The sequence below is a fragment of the Bidens hawaiensis genome, unplaced genomic scaffold, assembly GCF_021521415.1.
Source record: "Bidens hawaiensis isolate Kalapana, Puna unplaced genomic scaffold, B.hawaiensis_p1.1 tig00001758_1, whole genome shotgun sequence".
Classification (NCBI taxonomy): Eukaryota; Viridiplantae; Streptophyta; class Magnoliopsida; order Asterales; family Asteraceae; genus Bidens; species Bidens hawaiensis.
In genome coordinates this window covers 2,878,958-2,894,448 of record NW_027491099.1, presented here as the reverse complement: position 1 = coordinate 2,894,448, position 15,491 = coordinate 2,878,958, and the positions used below count along the sequence as shown (strand labels likewise).

The following is a 15,491-nucleotide window of genomic DNA, read 5'->3' as shown; positions in this document are numbered from 1 at the left end:
CTTGAATAGAAGCGTCACAAAAAACAACAAAATCGTCGTTGCCCTCGGGAAGAGCAAGGATTGGAGCATTGCAAAGCATGTCCTTAAGAGTTTGAAACGCTTCTTCTTGATCGGAATCCCATTCATAAACCTTCCCTTAGTGGGTTAGTGCGGTAAGCACTACGTGAATATCGACTTTCGGCCACACATGTGGTCTGGGCGATTTGCCACACTTCGGCTTAAATGTGTGGCTAAAAGGTCTTTGACCATGTTTGAAAACCTTCCAGAATGTTTTGGCCACACTTATTATTCTTAACGTGACCATTTTATACCTACTCGGGTACTTTTCGCCTTACTTTTAAAAAAACTGTGACAAAAACTAGCCACATTATAAAAACGTGTGGTGAAATGTAACCTACATACATAGTTTGTTTCATCTTTGATACATGTGACCAAAAACACATGCATTAGCCACAAACTGTGACATTTAACTAGCCACATGTTTAAATAGTGTGGCCAAATTTGACAAATGGCTACTGTATTGATAAAAGATGTGTCTAAAAGGTAAAAGATATAGCCACTTATATTACGTTGTGTGACCTAATGTCACATTTTATAGCCACATTTTAAGTAAAGTGGCGAAATATGACGAACAACCATTGTATTTATTAGTTATGTGGCTAAAACGCTTAAAATATATGGCCACTTAGACGAGGTTGTGTGACCAAAGAGTAGTTTACTTTTATTTTTCATAAGTTTTTTATTGTCACGGAAACACATATTATGTGTGGCTATAAGTAATAAATGGTCACACTAAAATATTATTAAGTGTGTCCAAATGTAATTCATGGCCACTTATACGAGGCTGAGTGACCAAAGAGTATCTTAGTTTTGCTTTTTATAAGTTTTTTATTGTCATGGATACACTTATTATGTGTGGCTATAAGTTATAAATTGTCACACTTAAAGGATGTTTTAGTGTGTCCAAATGTAATTAATGGCCACTTATACGAGGTTGAGTGACCAAAGAGTATCTTAGTTTTGCTTTTTATAAGTTTTTTATTGTTACGGATACACTTATTATGTGTGGCTATAAGTTATAAATTGTCACACTTAAAGGATGTTTTAGTGTGTCCAAATGTAATTAATGGCCACTTATACGAGGTTGTGTGACCAAAGAGTATCTTAGTCTTACTTTTTATAAGTTTTTTATTGTCACGGATACACTTATTTATGTGTGGCTATAAGTTATAAATTGTCACACTTAAAGGATTTTTTAGGGTGTCCAAATGTAATTAATGGCCATGTATTCGAGGTTGTGTGACCAAAGAATATCTTAGTTTTATATTTTCTAAGTTTTTTATTGTCACGGATACACTTACAATGTGTGGCTATAAGTTATAAATGGTCACAGTATAATATTTTTAAGCGTGTCCAATCGTCATAAATGGCCACACGTTGATTTGACGAGTGGCGACGTCATCATTGCCTTTACAGTTTCTTGTGCCGCCAAATTCAAATTATCAGGGAGATGTACAGGCGGTTTCCGATGGTGTTTAAATACCAATCACAATCACAATCCACAATCACAATCACAATCCATAATCAGAATCCAATATCACAATCACAATCCACCTTTCTTCCGATTATAATTTCCGATAATGGCTGCAGCTTGGCTCGAACGTGCACCGGGTGCTCAAGCCCCCATTTACGACGACCCCACATTCTTCACGATACGATTCCACTTTTTTTTTCGGCGCCTTCCGGAGGAATCAAAGGGTGAGGTATATTGACTATGTCAACCCTCAAACCTTCTCGTACCAACAACTTAACCGAATGGTTAGGTGGCTTAGGTACACGACTATTGATTATTTAGCACTGAAATGGTAGTGTCAGTGATCGAGGTGGCGTACATCGAGTTGGAAGACTTGGAGCACTTCAGGGCGGTGTCCGTTTATGGGGCATTCCATTCTCTGGTGAACCTTCGCCTCCATAGTCTTAGGGACTCCACCTACACCTCCGATGGCATGTACCAGAGGATCATGCCCTCTCATACTCCAGTGGATTCGGATTCGGATTCGGATACGGAATCTGATGGCAGGACTCCGGATGTAGATATGGATATCGATGTAGATTCCGATTTGGAATCGGATGCTAGGAGTTAATTTTATATTTTTGATTTTGGTTTTCTATATATTAATGTAAATTTTAATATTGTAAATGTTATTATATTTTGGTTTTCTATATATTAATGTAAATTTTAATATTGTAAATGTTATTATATTTTGGTTTTCTTTATATTAATGTAAATTTTAATATTGTAAATGTTATTATTAACTGTAGTGAAAAGATCCAATACACTAATCCTTAACGTACATTAACGTACACGAATCCATTTTTTCACGAATCGATCCATGAAATCACATCCAAACATCTCGGAATTGTCAATATATCATTTTTTCTCCGAAAAAACAGTTAATCGATCAATTTTTCATTTTTTTCACGAAGACCGTTTTTTGAGCGTTTGCCTTTAATAAAATTTTAATTAGGGAATGACTTCTATGTAGATTCGGATACGAAATCTGATGGAATGACTTCTATGTAAATGTTATTATTATATTTTTGTTGCGTTTTTTAAGCGTAGTTGATGTTGATTTTTTATAAATAACTTTAAAATAGATGTTAGTGGGAGTGAATAACAAAATAGACCTAAAATTTAATTTTTGGTAGTTGAGACAGTAATTTGTTGTAGTTCAGTTGATTTGTAGCGTATCTAGTAAGATAAACTAGTTTTTTTATTTTAATTAACTTGAATGTAGGCTATTATTACATGAATATATTTCAAATATTTTCTGACAGGTATTAAAAGCGTACAAAGCGTGTGATATACTAGTTTTATTATTTTAATTAACTTGAATGTAGGCTATCATTACATAAATATATTTTCAAGATTTTGAAAAGGTAGTAGGTATAAATGTAATTAATTTTCAGGATTAATTAGCTTCTGTGTGTTTCCAAAGCGTGTGGAAACTATTTTGACATGTAGTATGCAGTTATACACTCAACAACCAACTATATAACAACAGAGACTTTAATGACTGCAATAAAACTGGTGACTGAAATTTATTACACTTCTATATATGTTATGTGAATTCCAAACTTGGCCAAGTAGAAAATATCTAAGGTTTCCACAGATCTTAAACTTCCCAAAGATGTTAGATTTTGATAAAATCCTTTCCAAAACTCAATTCCATCATCAAATCTTAAATCTAAAGTTACTGGTGATGGCATTGAGTTTGGAAAGGATTTTTCAAAACTGATTTTATTTGTTTAAAGGCTTCTTCAAAGTCTGGAGGGTACAATTTTGGTATGCAGGTTAGTGAAAAGAAGGGCATAATGGTCTCTTTTTATAAAATGAGTTGATAATGTTTTGCAGGAAACCAGCTGTTGAAAAGTATGTTGAAACATAACCAAATAGAGGTTGTGCTAGAAACAAAACCATTAGACGAGAAATGATGACTGTCACCGAACACCCTAGACAACATGCTGCATTTTTGGGCTTTCTTTGTATTAATATAACTTTGATATAGCACGAGTCAGTTATGAGTGTAATGACTTTATTGATCTTACTATGGTACACTACAAGTCAATTGTGACTTTTATCGATGTAACATGATGTATGTTTGAACTTGACATCAATTGACCAAAATAGCTAGAAGATGAAATGAATTCAACAAACCGGCCTGTACGTTTAAGTAGTAATAGTATTAAAAACAACCAATATTTCTTTAGTTTGAATTAATAAGTACAAAGTAAAGAAGGAAGATATCATGTATCACAACTATATTTAAACATTATTTACATCTAACTAGCCGAACGAACACAGCTGTTGGGTCGACAACTCCGACATCGGTGTCAATCTCCATTACGAATAGTTGTAGGCTTTTTCCCGGGCCGCCAGTAATCATCCGGGGACTCATTACGAAGCAGTTGATTTGGTTGTACAAGTGGCAATGTATTACCCTCATGAGGGAAAGTTACCGTACTAAATTCCTCATTGACCTCGTCACGAATGCCTATAATTATTGGGTGGAGTCATGAGGACAACATGCTTTTTTTCTATCCAGCTGATCTTGAACATAAAACACTTGGCATGCTTGCGAGGCCAATATGAACGGATCATCCTTGTGGCCAAATTTGTTTAGGTCGACCGACGTGTAACCAAGAATATCATGTTTGACATGTTTACGATCAACCCATTGGCACATGAAGATCAGAATTCTTTTAGTATGATAATCTAGGACCCATATCTCTTGCAAAACCCCAAATAAAAGTTTTGTCCATATGTCACCACGTCTTTTTTGATGTGCATGTCATCCGCCTCTACACCAACCCCGCTGTTCTGGTAAACTCTACCATCATGAGATTTTGTACGAAATTCAAAACCGTTGGTGTCGTACGAGTCGTATTTGTAAACGTTGCGGTGTGCTCCGTGTGCAATCCACTTTACGATTTCAATACAGAACATGGGGAGCCCGCTAGCTCTCTTTCAACCTGAATTTCATTACAAGGATTAGATTCTTCAGCTACATTGCAGAAACTATAAAAGAATTTTAAAAATTATAGAAGACTTAATAAATTGATCTACCTTGTCGCGTAACCAGTCACCAAACTTTAAAGTATGCTCATTCTCCAGCAATGCTTGTCGTTTACCAGGCATTTGGTTTTTCAAAGAGGTCTTGTGTTGTCTGCAAGTAAGAGTATAATATATTGCGAATTAATATATATATATACATATTTATATATATATTAATTTTGGGTGCGTTTGCTTAGCGTTTTAGGTTTTTAGCTTTGTTTTTTGCCTTTGAACGTCTCGCATAACTACCGTACGTTAAGGCATTAGCGTACAGTAACTGCACCCTATATATATATATATATATATATATATATATAATTTAGAGTATATATGTTAGTAATACTTACTCGATATACGGCGCTATTTCAGGCGTATTCTGCAGCACATAGAAATGTGCTCTCTTGAAAAGATCAGGAGAAACTTCAACTGATTTAACGCCTGTGACAGGAATGTCTCCCCATTATCATCATGCTTATCATGTGGAATACCAACAGTACTCTTGATGATTTTTTGGTATTCGCTCAGAAACTCGATTGTTTCTTCCGCAATGTTCTCCTCAGCAATGCACCCTTCTGGATAAGTTTTGTTTCGCACATGCCCTTTGATAACCTTCATACACCTTTCAAAGGGATACATCCAACGAAAGCATGGTGGCCCACATAATTTTATCTCTCTAACAAGGTGCACGGTTAAGTGAACCATGACATCAAAAAATGATGGCGGAAAGTACTTCTCCAGCAGGAACAGTGTAATTATTTGCAAGGGGAAAGCCTGATTATAGCATTTCTCATTGGTTCTGGCATGATGGACCGTATTGCAAGGAGCAGAAACTGTTGCATAAGCATGTGATAATCATGTGATTTAAGGCCTTGTAGCTTCCTTTCTTTAAGATTCACCAAACTAGAGAAGTTAGAACAATACCCTAGTGGAGCCTTCAGTTTATACAGTGTTTCAAGAAACATGTCTTTTTCTTGCGCTGATAATGTGAAGCATGCTGCAAGCAGTTCTGTATTGTTGCCTTTTGCTTTCGGTTGCAACTCCTTTTTAATCCCTAAAAACTCCAAATCCTTTCTAGCTGCCAATCCGTCTTTTGTCCTACCGGGAATGTTCAGCAACGTCCCGACAATACTTTCTGCCACATTCTTTTCAACATGCATCAAATCAATACAATGTTGGACAGGTAAATACTTCCAATAGCTGAGCCGTTGGTACCAATGTTGAACTTCTTCCAATATTGGTGCGGCGTTATCCCTTATCCTCTTACTCCCACTTAGGGATTCAGATCTCTTTCCCCATTCATTGTTAATGTTTTTGACCTCGTCGTATATCTCTTCCCCTGTCATAGGCTCTTTAGCGGTTCTCATCTCAGTGTGTTCGATTTTCAGTTGAACGTCTTTGTTTGTTTTCTGAAAGGGTGGTCATGTGATAAATACCTTCTGTGGGCAGCATAAATCTGCTTCTTTGTGTAATAAAATCGAACACACTGAGTGTCGCCACGACACACCACACAACCTTTGAATCCACTGTAAGGGCAACCACATAGTGTACCAAGAGCAGGGTAATCATTAATCGTCCATAACACAACTGCACGTAGTGTAAACATTACTTGTGTATATGCATCATATGTTGGCTTCCCGACCTCAAATAAAGATGCTAGATCGTTAATTAAAGGCTGTAAAAACACATCAATATTGTTTCCTGGGACTTCGGATATTAATAAGGAAAGCATGATGAATTTTCTTTTCATACACATCCAAGGTGGAAGGTTGTAAATGACTGCTAAAACAGGCCAGACATTGTGGTTTTTGTTGCCTCTATGTACGTCGACCCCATCAGTGCAAATCCCTAGACGAAGATTTCTTGGATCGCTTCCAATGGTATCGAAGTACCTGTCATCTATGTCTTTCCATGCTGGTGAATCTGATGGGTGGCGTAAAACACCGGGTTTATTGGTACTCGTGGCGTGCCATGTTAAATTCTCTGTTGTGGTCTTTGATTGAAAGAGGCGCTTGAATCGTGGAATAATGGGAAAGTACCACAGTACCTTAGCGGGCGTGTTTATGTAAGTTTTGTTAGTCTTCTCATCCACCTTCCACCTTGACTTGTTACAAACTGGACATGCTTCCAAATCCTTGTAATCCTTATAGTAAATAATGCAGTCATTGATACACACATGTATCTTTTCGTATCTTGAGCCCATTGCCTTCATCATCCTTTTACCCTCATACATATTATTTACCATTTCGTTATCTGCAGGTAGCATCTTTTTCAACAATTTCAGAAGTTCATCAACGAACTTATAAGATACCCCATGCTTGCTCTTTAAGTTGAGTAGTTGTACTAATGCAGACAACTTGGTGAAGTCAAGACATCCTTTATATAGGGGCTTCTCAGCGCCAGCAAGTAGTTGTAGAAACTGGTGATACTTCTTGTCGCCTTTGAGATTGTCTTTTGTAGCATTTACCATTTCTACAGTTTCACAGGCATCTGTTGGAATGCTGGTGTCAACAAACCCATTATTATTATTATTATTATTATTATTATTATTATTATTATTATTATTATTATTATTATTATTATTATTATTATTATTATTATTAATATTAGTTGGAATGCAGGTGCAGGCAAACCCAGTATTATCAACATAATTAGTTGGAATGTTGGTGTCGGCTTCTCCATGTTTTATCCAAGTAGTATAATTCTTATCAATTCCAAACCTATACAAGTGATGTTCTACCTCGTCCACACTAAGAGATACGTGGTTCAAACACTTAACACATGGACATGAAACAGAAATTGGTGGTTATGTCTCCTTGCAATTACGAATTGCAAAATGTAGAAATGCCTTAACACCATCTCTATATGCTTTACTGCACCTGTCGCCTACTGACATCCAAAACTTATCCATCTTCCAAGAATTTTTTTATTAACTGTGTCATCAACGATATATATATATATATATATATATATATATATATATATATATATATATATATATATACTAATTAACGCCAATAAATGTAACTGACTGAAAGCAAAAATATTTGGTACTCACCTGAGATTAATGAAGCTGTTTGGTAGGATTGAGATTGATGAGAGTTCAATAAATACACTAGCAGATCATTTATTAGAGTTTGGTGAGATTGTGAGATTTTATTTGGTCAATACTAATTCATTTGTGAGTCTTCCAGAAGATAACTCAATTAATTGGCGGGTAAAAATAAAAATTTTAAACTTCTAAATTTCGTTATATAAATATTAGAAGAGGTTCTATTACATTCTTAGGGTGTAGCTCAAACGGTTGAGGCGCTTGTGAATAAACATAGATTGCAAATATCGCGGGTTCGAAACTCAGGAGGGACATATTTTTATTGATTTTTTATAATAACCTTTTTTTAATGAAATATTATAATAACCTCTTTTTAATGAAGTAAATACACTGTGATTTTGGAAACACTCAAACTAAACTACGGAAACACTCAAACTAAACTACTCATTAAGCCTTTAATTGCATTTAGAAACATAAAATTACATCATAATAGCTGGTCTAAAATCATAACAAAGTTTTTTAGCTTTTAATTACAAAACTAATTAAAAGCCCTAAAAACAACAAGAAGCAAATAAAATACAATAACTTCACTTTTTTTTCTGATTCAATCCTTGAAGCTACACTCCTTTCAAGTTGATCCTCTAATGACTTATTTGCCCTTATCAAGATAGGAATTATGTCTGTACATCTTGCCCACACATCAGATCTTGTGGACGAAGCACAATCAGACCATATAAAGAAATCACATTATTTGCAATTTCACTAACCTGAGATGCACAATTGTAGAACCTCCGACCTGGATTTTTGGTGGTGCTTTATATTCTTTGAATGGCTTCAACTCCACGAAAACAATAAACCTGAGATCGATTGCTTCTGTTACTGGATGTGGTGGTCCTTGATGTGATTTCTTCCATGGTGAAAAAGGAGTTTTTATTGAAAACAAAACTAGATATATAAGTATATATATATATATAGGAGGGTTTAGAAAGGAGTTGTTGTACACATGCTTTTTATTACCGTTTTAGGATATTTATATATGTCTTTGTACAGTAGCGGGTTGCAAGCGTAACAGACTCTTTTGAACAATTATATTACATATTTTAACCAAATTGATTACATGCATTTTTAACAAAGAAAGATGAGAACCATTAATCCATATTTACCATTCATCAAAAGATGCATCACAAAAATTACCCTTAATTACAATACATAAAACATGTTAAGAAAGCATTTTAAGATAATATATATTTACCATTCATCAAAAGATGCCATACAAAAAGTACCATTAATTACAATTAATACATCACAAAAAAACCAAGACCAACAAAGCTAACATCACCATCACTCCGCCTTGTCCAGAGTCTCCGCCCCCATCTCCTTAAAACTCATGTTGGTTGACACCATAGTTATGGTGTCAACCAGGGTCTCACACAATGAGTCGTAGCATTCAGACTGTTGTTGCTGATAATCAGCAACCATTGCTCGAAACTCAATGTCGTCTTCCCACAACATGAGGTTAAAACAGGATTGGAAGGTGTTTGTTTTTTCGGTGGCGAGTGTAGCCCTAATCACTTCGACTTTCTTCAACAGAGAGTCGTCTTTGTCTTTCTGAAAATCCATCGTTTTTTTCACGATGGCCTTCACGGTTTTCTCAGAAGAATTAATTTTTATTATCTTTCTGAAACTGTTAGTGTGATTGAATAACCAAACTTAATGTAGTTAAGTTTGATTTGTAGTAAGATATAGTAAGATCTAGTAAGATATAGCTTAACTTTAATGTTGGCTATCATTACCATAATATTTTTCCCGGCATTTTTGACAGGTGACGTATAATTGTGATCAATTAATTCTGACAGGTGATATAAATGCAAGTAATCTCTAGATTAAACAAAAACACATGAGACAAATTGGTGTGTTTCCCAAGCGTGGGACACCCTTTTGTTTTTTTATTACAGTTACTATTCGTCTGCGAGCATTTTGGTTATATATACCTACACCACATTTGTGAAACTCATATACCTACATAATTTTAAATTATTATTTTTAGTTAATAATGGATTGCTCGTCGTCATCATCATCATCATCATCATCCAGATCCTACAAGGCTGCCCTCAGAAGGCGAATTGAGGCTCAAATCGAGGTAGATAAAGCTTGTCGGGAAACTCTTACTGAAGAATTTGTAAAGACTAGCAACAGCTTGGATGTCAGGGATCTCATTACAAAAGTTCTTACTCGGATGCCCGCTAGTTGTATCCGAGATATTGTTGTTTTATTTATGGTTGATGTAGGACAGAGAAAGCTCGACGAGTTAAAACTTTTGGGCAAGGAAATTCTTGAACTGAATTACTCAATGGAATTGAAGTTGAAGTTTCTTATGTCACTCAGAGATTAGTATGTGATGGTGTTTCATGGTGTGTTTTTATGTGTGTCATTCAGAGATTAGTAGTAATAAAATTTGTATGTTTGTGATGGTGTGTTTGTATGTGTGTTTTGGTAATAATAAAATTTGTTGGTTATGTGTTAAAACATTGATTCAACATGTAACTATTATCTTAAAGTGGTAATTTACATAGCATAACATAACAAGTATCTTAAAGTACATAGCAGTCAGTTTTGAAATCATTCAAATTTGTTGTTGCCTTTTGTTAAGTTCAGCAATCAACTCTTCTTCGGTTAAACGAGTGTCGTCATTTTCATGGAATAGCAGTGCTTTCTTGATAAGAGTATTTCTGTGTTGGTTTGTATCCGAGAGGAGGATTTTGCACAAATACTTTAACCTCAACCCTTTTAGCTGTCTTTGTTGTTCAGGGCCTTCCTTTTGGAGATTACACCGCCATGGTCTCTTCCCATAATATTTCTCCATGTGTCTCATAGTTAAAATACCACAATCTATTCCATTACTTTTTGTTCTCCATCTCATCTTCAATCTATTGATTGTTGCTACTTGGATTTGCTGAGTAATGGGGTGTTTGATTGTTTTAAGATACATGCAAAAGACGTTTCTCTACACAAAATAGAAAGCAATTTAAGTATTTTGACAATTTTATAACAGGTTTGTATGTTTTTTGGGTTAAAGGTATATATGTTTACCAGTATATTAGGAGTCTTTCCGTATCTTTCTTCAAAATTCTCTCTAATTGCTTTTGATTTGTCTTCTAAGCTTTTAAACTTTGCATCAGCTGGTATTTCTTCGTTTGCACTATTGTCAAGTAAGTCTATCACTCCTGTTTGAAGATTGAAGGCAACCACAACGAAATGATCGTGTTGTAGAATTGGCACGAGCACTATAGCAACTTCCTTGAGTGATAGAATTCCAGTCCTTGCCATTTCTCTTTCGATGTTGTCTGAAAACACATCCAGTCTTTCTTTGTCTGTGAAACCCCTTGACTCAGAATAATGGTCACTTGTCTGTATAATAATTAAAATGCAGATGATTAAAGCGTTTATTCAGCGTTTTCTAATAGTACAAACAAAATAGATTAATTTGTACCAGCAAATTGCTTGAAGCAAAGAATCTGAACGGTGATGCTACAGATTTTTTCTTTTCTCCATAGTTCATTAATTCACTGAATGCATCCATTGCATTGGCTCGGATATAAATGCCAGGAGAGAAGCTTTCAAAGACCACCTTGAAGTTTTCGGTGTGAGTGGACTTGTAGACCTCCTCCCAAATGTCTCCAAGAAAAAAAAATATATACTCTGAAAGTATTTCTTCATCTTCTGTGACACTAGCGGATGTGTCAACCTCTCTCAAAAGATATGGAGAGTTCAGGCTATCACTTGTTGACAATCCGGTGTCAACTGTTAAACATAAAACAACTCACATTAAATTTGACTGAAAATAATTGTAACTATAAGTAAATACCTTATTTTCCCTTTTGGTTTTAATTTATAATTACATACCCTCTTTTGCCCACGCAACCACTGTATTAACAACTTCATCAATATCTGCGCACGAGACATTGTTTTCTTGACCTGCATCACCTGCATCATTTTTACGACAGCCAAAGATGTAATATGTTCAACTGTGATTATAATTAAGTTGGTATATAATTAAGCTGGTACATATATGATATACCTTTCTGAGGAGCCACTTGACCACCAACACCAACATCTAAATCAACTGCATGTAATAAGTTTAAAAGAACAGCATAAGTGTTTTAAGAGCGTTTTAACTATACTAATAATTAATTTATCCCAAATACCTTTTTGAGCAGCCACTGGACCACCAACACCAACACCAACACCAACATCTGAATCTTGTGTTTTAGGGACCACATTGTTAGTGAATCTGTTTTCTCATTCACAACATCTAGAAAAGATATTCTCATTTGATGGATGTCTATCCTTTCCTTGATGGACCAACTCGTTGATCTCGGAGCAAATTTTATCATATTTCTTCAACTTGTTATCCATTGCCTTATTCCAAGACTGTAAAAAGAAAATATAGTTTGGGTTAATTCAAAAACATTTTCAATTTATCCCAGCCAGTTGTAATAGAGTTAAATAATAGTCAACAAGCACGATAGGCATTTGCAAACTTAAAGGTGAATAATCGCTTACATAATCATCCAAATCTTGTTCAGCTGTTTGATCGGCATTATCTGTTTCAGATGCACTTTGACCATCTATTTTTTAATTACATATAATGTTGTATTACATAAAATGCATATAGAGAGAAGAGATATGAGAGATTTTTACAAGAAAATAACAAGTTTAATACCATGTTCTTGTTTCTCCTCAGCTGCAGTGTTTTCTTCAACTCCAGGCTTACCGACGGCACTAACCGTCACAACAGCAGTAGCAGCAGCAGCCGCAGCAGCAGTCTCATCAAGTCTCTTCCCGGCAGCACTAACTATCACAGCAGCACTATCAGCAACAGCAGCATCAGCAGTCTCATCAAGTCCCTTCCCGGTAGCACTAACGGTCACAGTAGCAGGAGCAGCAGCAGCCGCATCAATCCCTTTCCCGTCAACACTAAATGTCACAGCAGCAACAACAGCAACCTCAGTAGCATCTTCTTCTAAGGGAGAACCATAATTCTCCAGGTATTTTTCCATCTTATTAAGAGTAGTTGTTGTTATGTAGTTGACTGCAGGCGTTGTGACGGGAGTCCCAAATGGACCATATTTTTTCTTGTATTCATGCGTGTAAAGCATCACAAAGAAGGTGATCGGACCGTTTATATTGAACGTTGATACCTCTCCATTATTCCTTTGTCGTTTTCAAGTTTTCAATAACATGGCTGCACCGGTCCATATTTGGAATATCGGAGATTTTATCAATTGCGGCGATGAATCGTTGATTGACTGTTGTTGATTTTGTCACAAATCCTATACAGGTGTTGACCAACATAAGGAAATTAATCTTAAACAGTTCACCAACTCCTTGATCCGCGGCCAGTTTGTCTTTCACATGCTTTATACTTATTCTTGCATTTGTCGGGAATTGAGATTTGAACAAATCTGTAGTAACATCTTCCGCCAATCTTGGTCTATTCTTGCCTAAAACAGGAATCTTACCCATTGGTATCCCCAACACTTCATGTATTTTTTGTGGTGTTATCTTAATAACACCGCTCCCAATGTTCAATTCATTTAAACGGTTATTATAGTTCATGAGCAACCAATATCCCAAAGTTGTTGGAGTTTGGGTTACTTGAAGTCTTAACATTGACCCGAAACCCATTTCTTGTACACAAGTTTTTTGGGCAATGGCCATTGCCTTCACTGCATCAACAATATGAATAGGTGCAAACCTATTCATCAATTTTTTGTCTACAAATTCAACAAAAGGTTGTCCCCTCTCGGCTGGCTTCTTTTATTTAACGGCTCTCTTTTTCGGACACTGAAAGTCCGGGCCAGAGGTGGTTCCACCTGTTTCCGCTTTGACAACAACCTGTCGATTTTTGTGTCAAGGTCTGAATCAGAGTCTGCTTCCACATCATGTTTTGTTTTCCCCACCGGAGCAACTTTTTTAGTCTTCCTTTTATAAGTCTTAGTTTTTTCAACAACTGAATCACATACATACAAAAAACACGGGGGTAGGGGATAACAACACGAATCACAAGGAAACAGAAAACTCTTATAAAACATCACAGTGATAAATTCTCATACCAAAGCCATAACACGCTAATCATATGCATATAACATGCTCTAATATTATACATAGATTTAAAAAAACAAGGATATGTATTACAACAACAACACGCTTATCAAACGTATTATTACATAAGAAGATTCAAACAAATGCTTACATTTTAAGATTATGTAAACCTAAAACGCTAAAAAAAATCATAAAGTAACACCTGTTCCATCTTCATTCTGAGACCTATCGTGCTTTTGCTTCGTCCTTGGTTCCGTTCCAGAAGTAGATGAGTTAGGGTTCTTCATTTCAGTTCTGTTCCAGAAGTAGATGAGTTAGGGTTCTGAGACCTATCGTGCTTGTACTTGTGCTTGTGCTTCACTGTAGAAACGAATCGTCGACGGTACCAGAAGTAAATGAGTTACGTGGGTAGTTATTTGACCCTTTTAAAAGAAGGCACGTGCTTTTAAATTTTAATCGTACGGTAGTTATTTGACCCTTTTAAAAGAAGGTGTGTGCAAAATATATATATATATATATAATATAAGTGGGTGGTAGTGGGTTCAGGTGGTCATAATGGTGGTGGACGGTGGCAGAGGTGCGGTGGTTCGTAGTGGCGGATGTGTGGTGGTGGGTGGTGGTGGCGGGCAGTGGTTGGTGGTGGCGGAGGTCGGTGGTGGTGGTGGTGGTGGGTGGTGGTGGTGGGCAGTGGTTGGTGGTGGCGGAGGTCAGTGGTGGTGGTGGGTGGTGGTGGGTGGTGGTGGTGGATGTATATAAATAAATGTATATATATTTATATATAATATTAGTGGGTGGTGGTGGTGTGGTGGGTGGTTGTGGTGGGTGGTGGTGGAGTGTGGTTAGTGGTTGGTGCTGGGGGTCGTTGTGGCGAATGTGGGCGGTGGTGTGTAGTATGATTGCGGATATGTAATACATGAGACAATGACGGTGCTATCCCGTATGATGACCGTGATGATTGGCCCAATTATGACGAGACGATGCTAATATAACTACCTGGGTTGGTGGTGGTTATCATATTGATGCTGCTAACCTATATATACGGTTTTCTTACGCCAACCCATACGATGGCGACTGTAGCTCGTACAACGAGCATGACGTCTATGATGATGATCACACATATATATGATGAGGACCAATTATATGTACCTATATGACAATACGCCACACAGGCGCACACACACACACACATGTTGATGATAATGGTGACACCAATGTTTAATGACATGTATCCCGTATGATCGACGATGACCATGATAACGTATACGATGGTCATACTGATGGTAGCATGTACGACTGATGATGTCGTTTGATGACGACGACAATTCATAAGATGGTGCCGACAGTGATAGCTAATATTGGGCGTTTTGTTTATGATAACCCATACGATGTTGACTACATCCCGTACATGGCAATCGGATGATGATGATGATGATGATGATGATGATGATGCTGATGATGATGATGGAGATGTGTGACGGTGATGACGACACTGATAGCGAGATATATGTTTGAGCCCTTATGATCAACGCCGACTACGATAGCCTATACAATGACCACGTTGATTACCCGCACGTCTGATGATGATGCCGTTTCACGGTGATGGTGATCGATGATTATGATGATGATAACCACTATAATACATGATAACGATGATAACTTTATGATGATCATCATCATTACACATATGGTGATGATGATAACCTAGAAGATGATAATGATACA

General features: G+C 36.5%; 1 long non-coding RNA gene across 1 annotated transcript; it reads left to right on the top strand.

Moving 5' to 3' along the window:
- Positions 1-14,555: 14,555 nt before the first annotated feature.
- Positions 14,556-15,246, top strand: LOC143596886 (uncharacterized). The gene is made up of 2 exons (XR_013146802.1): positions 14,556-15,070; positions 15,113-15,246. It is a non-coding gene; the product is annotated as an uncharacterized LOC143596886 (long non-coding RNA).
- The last annotated feature ends 245 nt before the right edge of the window (positions 15,247-15,491 follow it).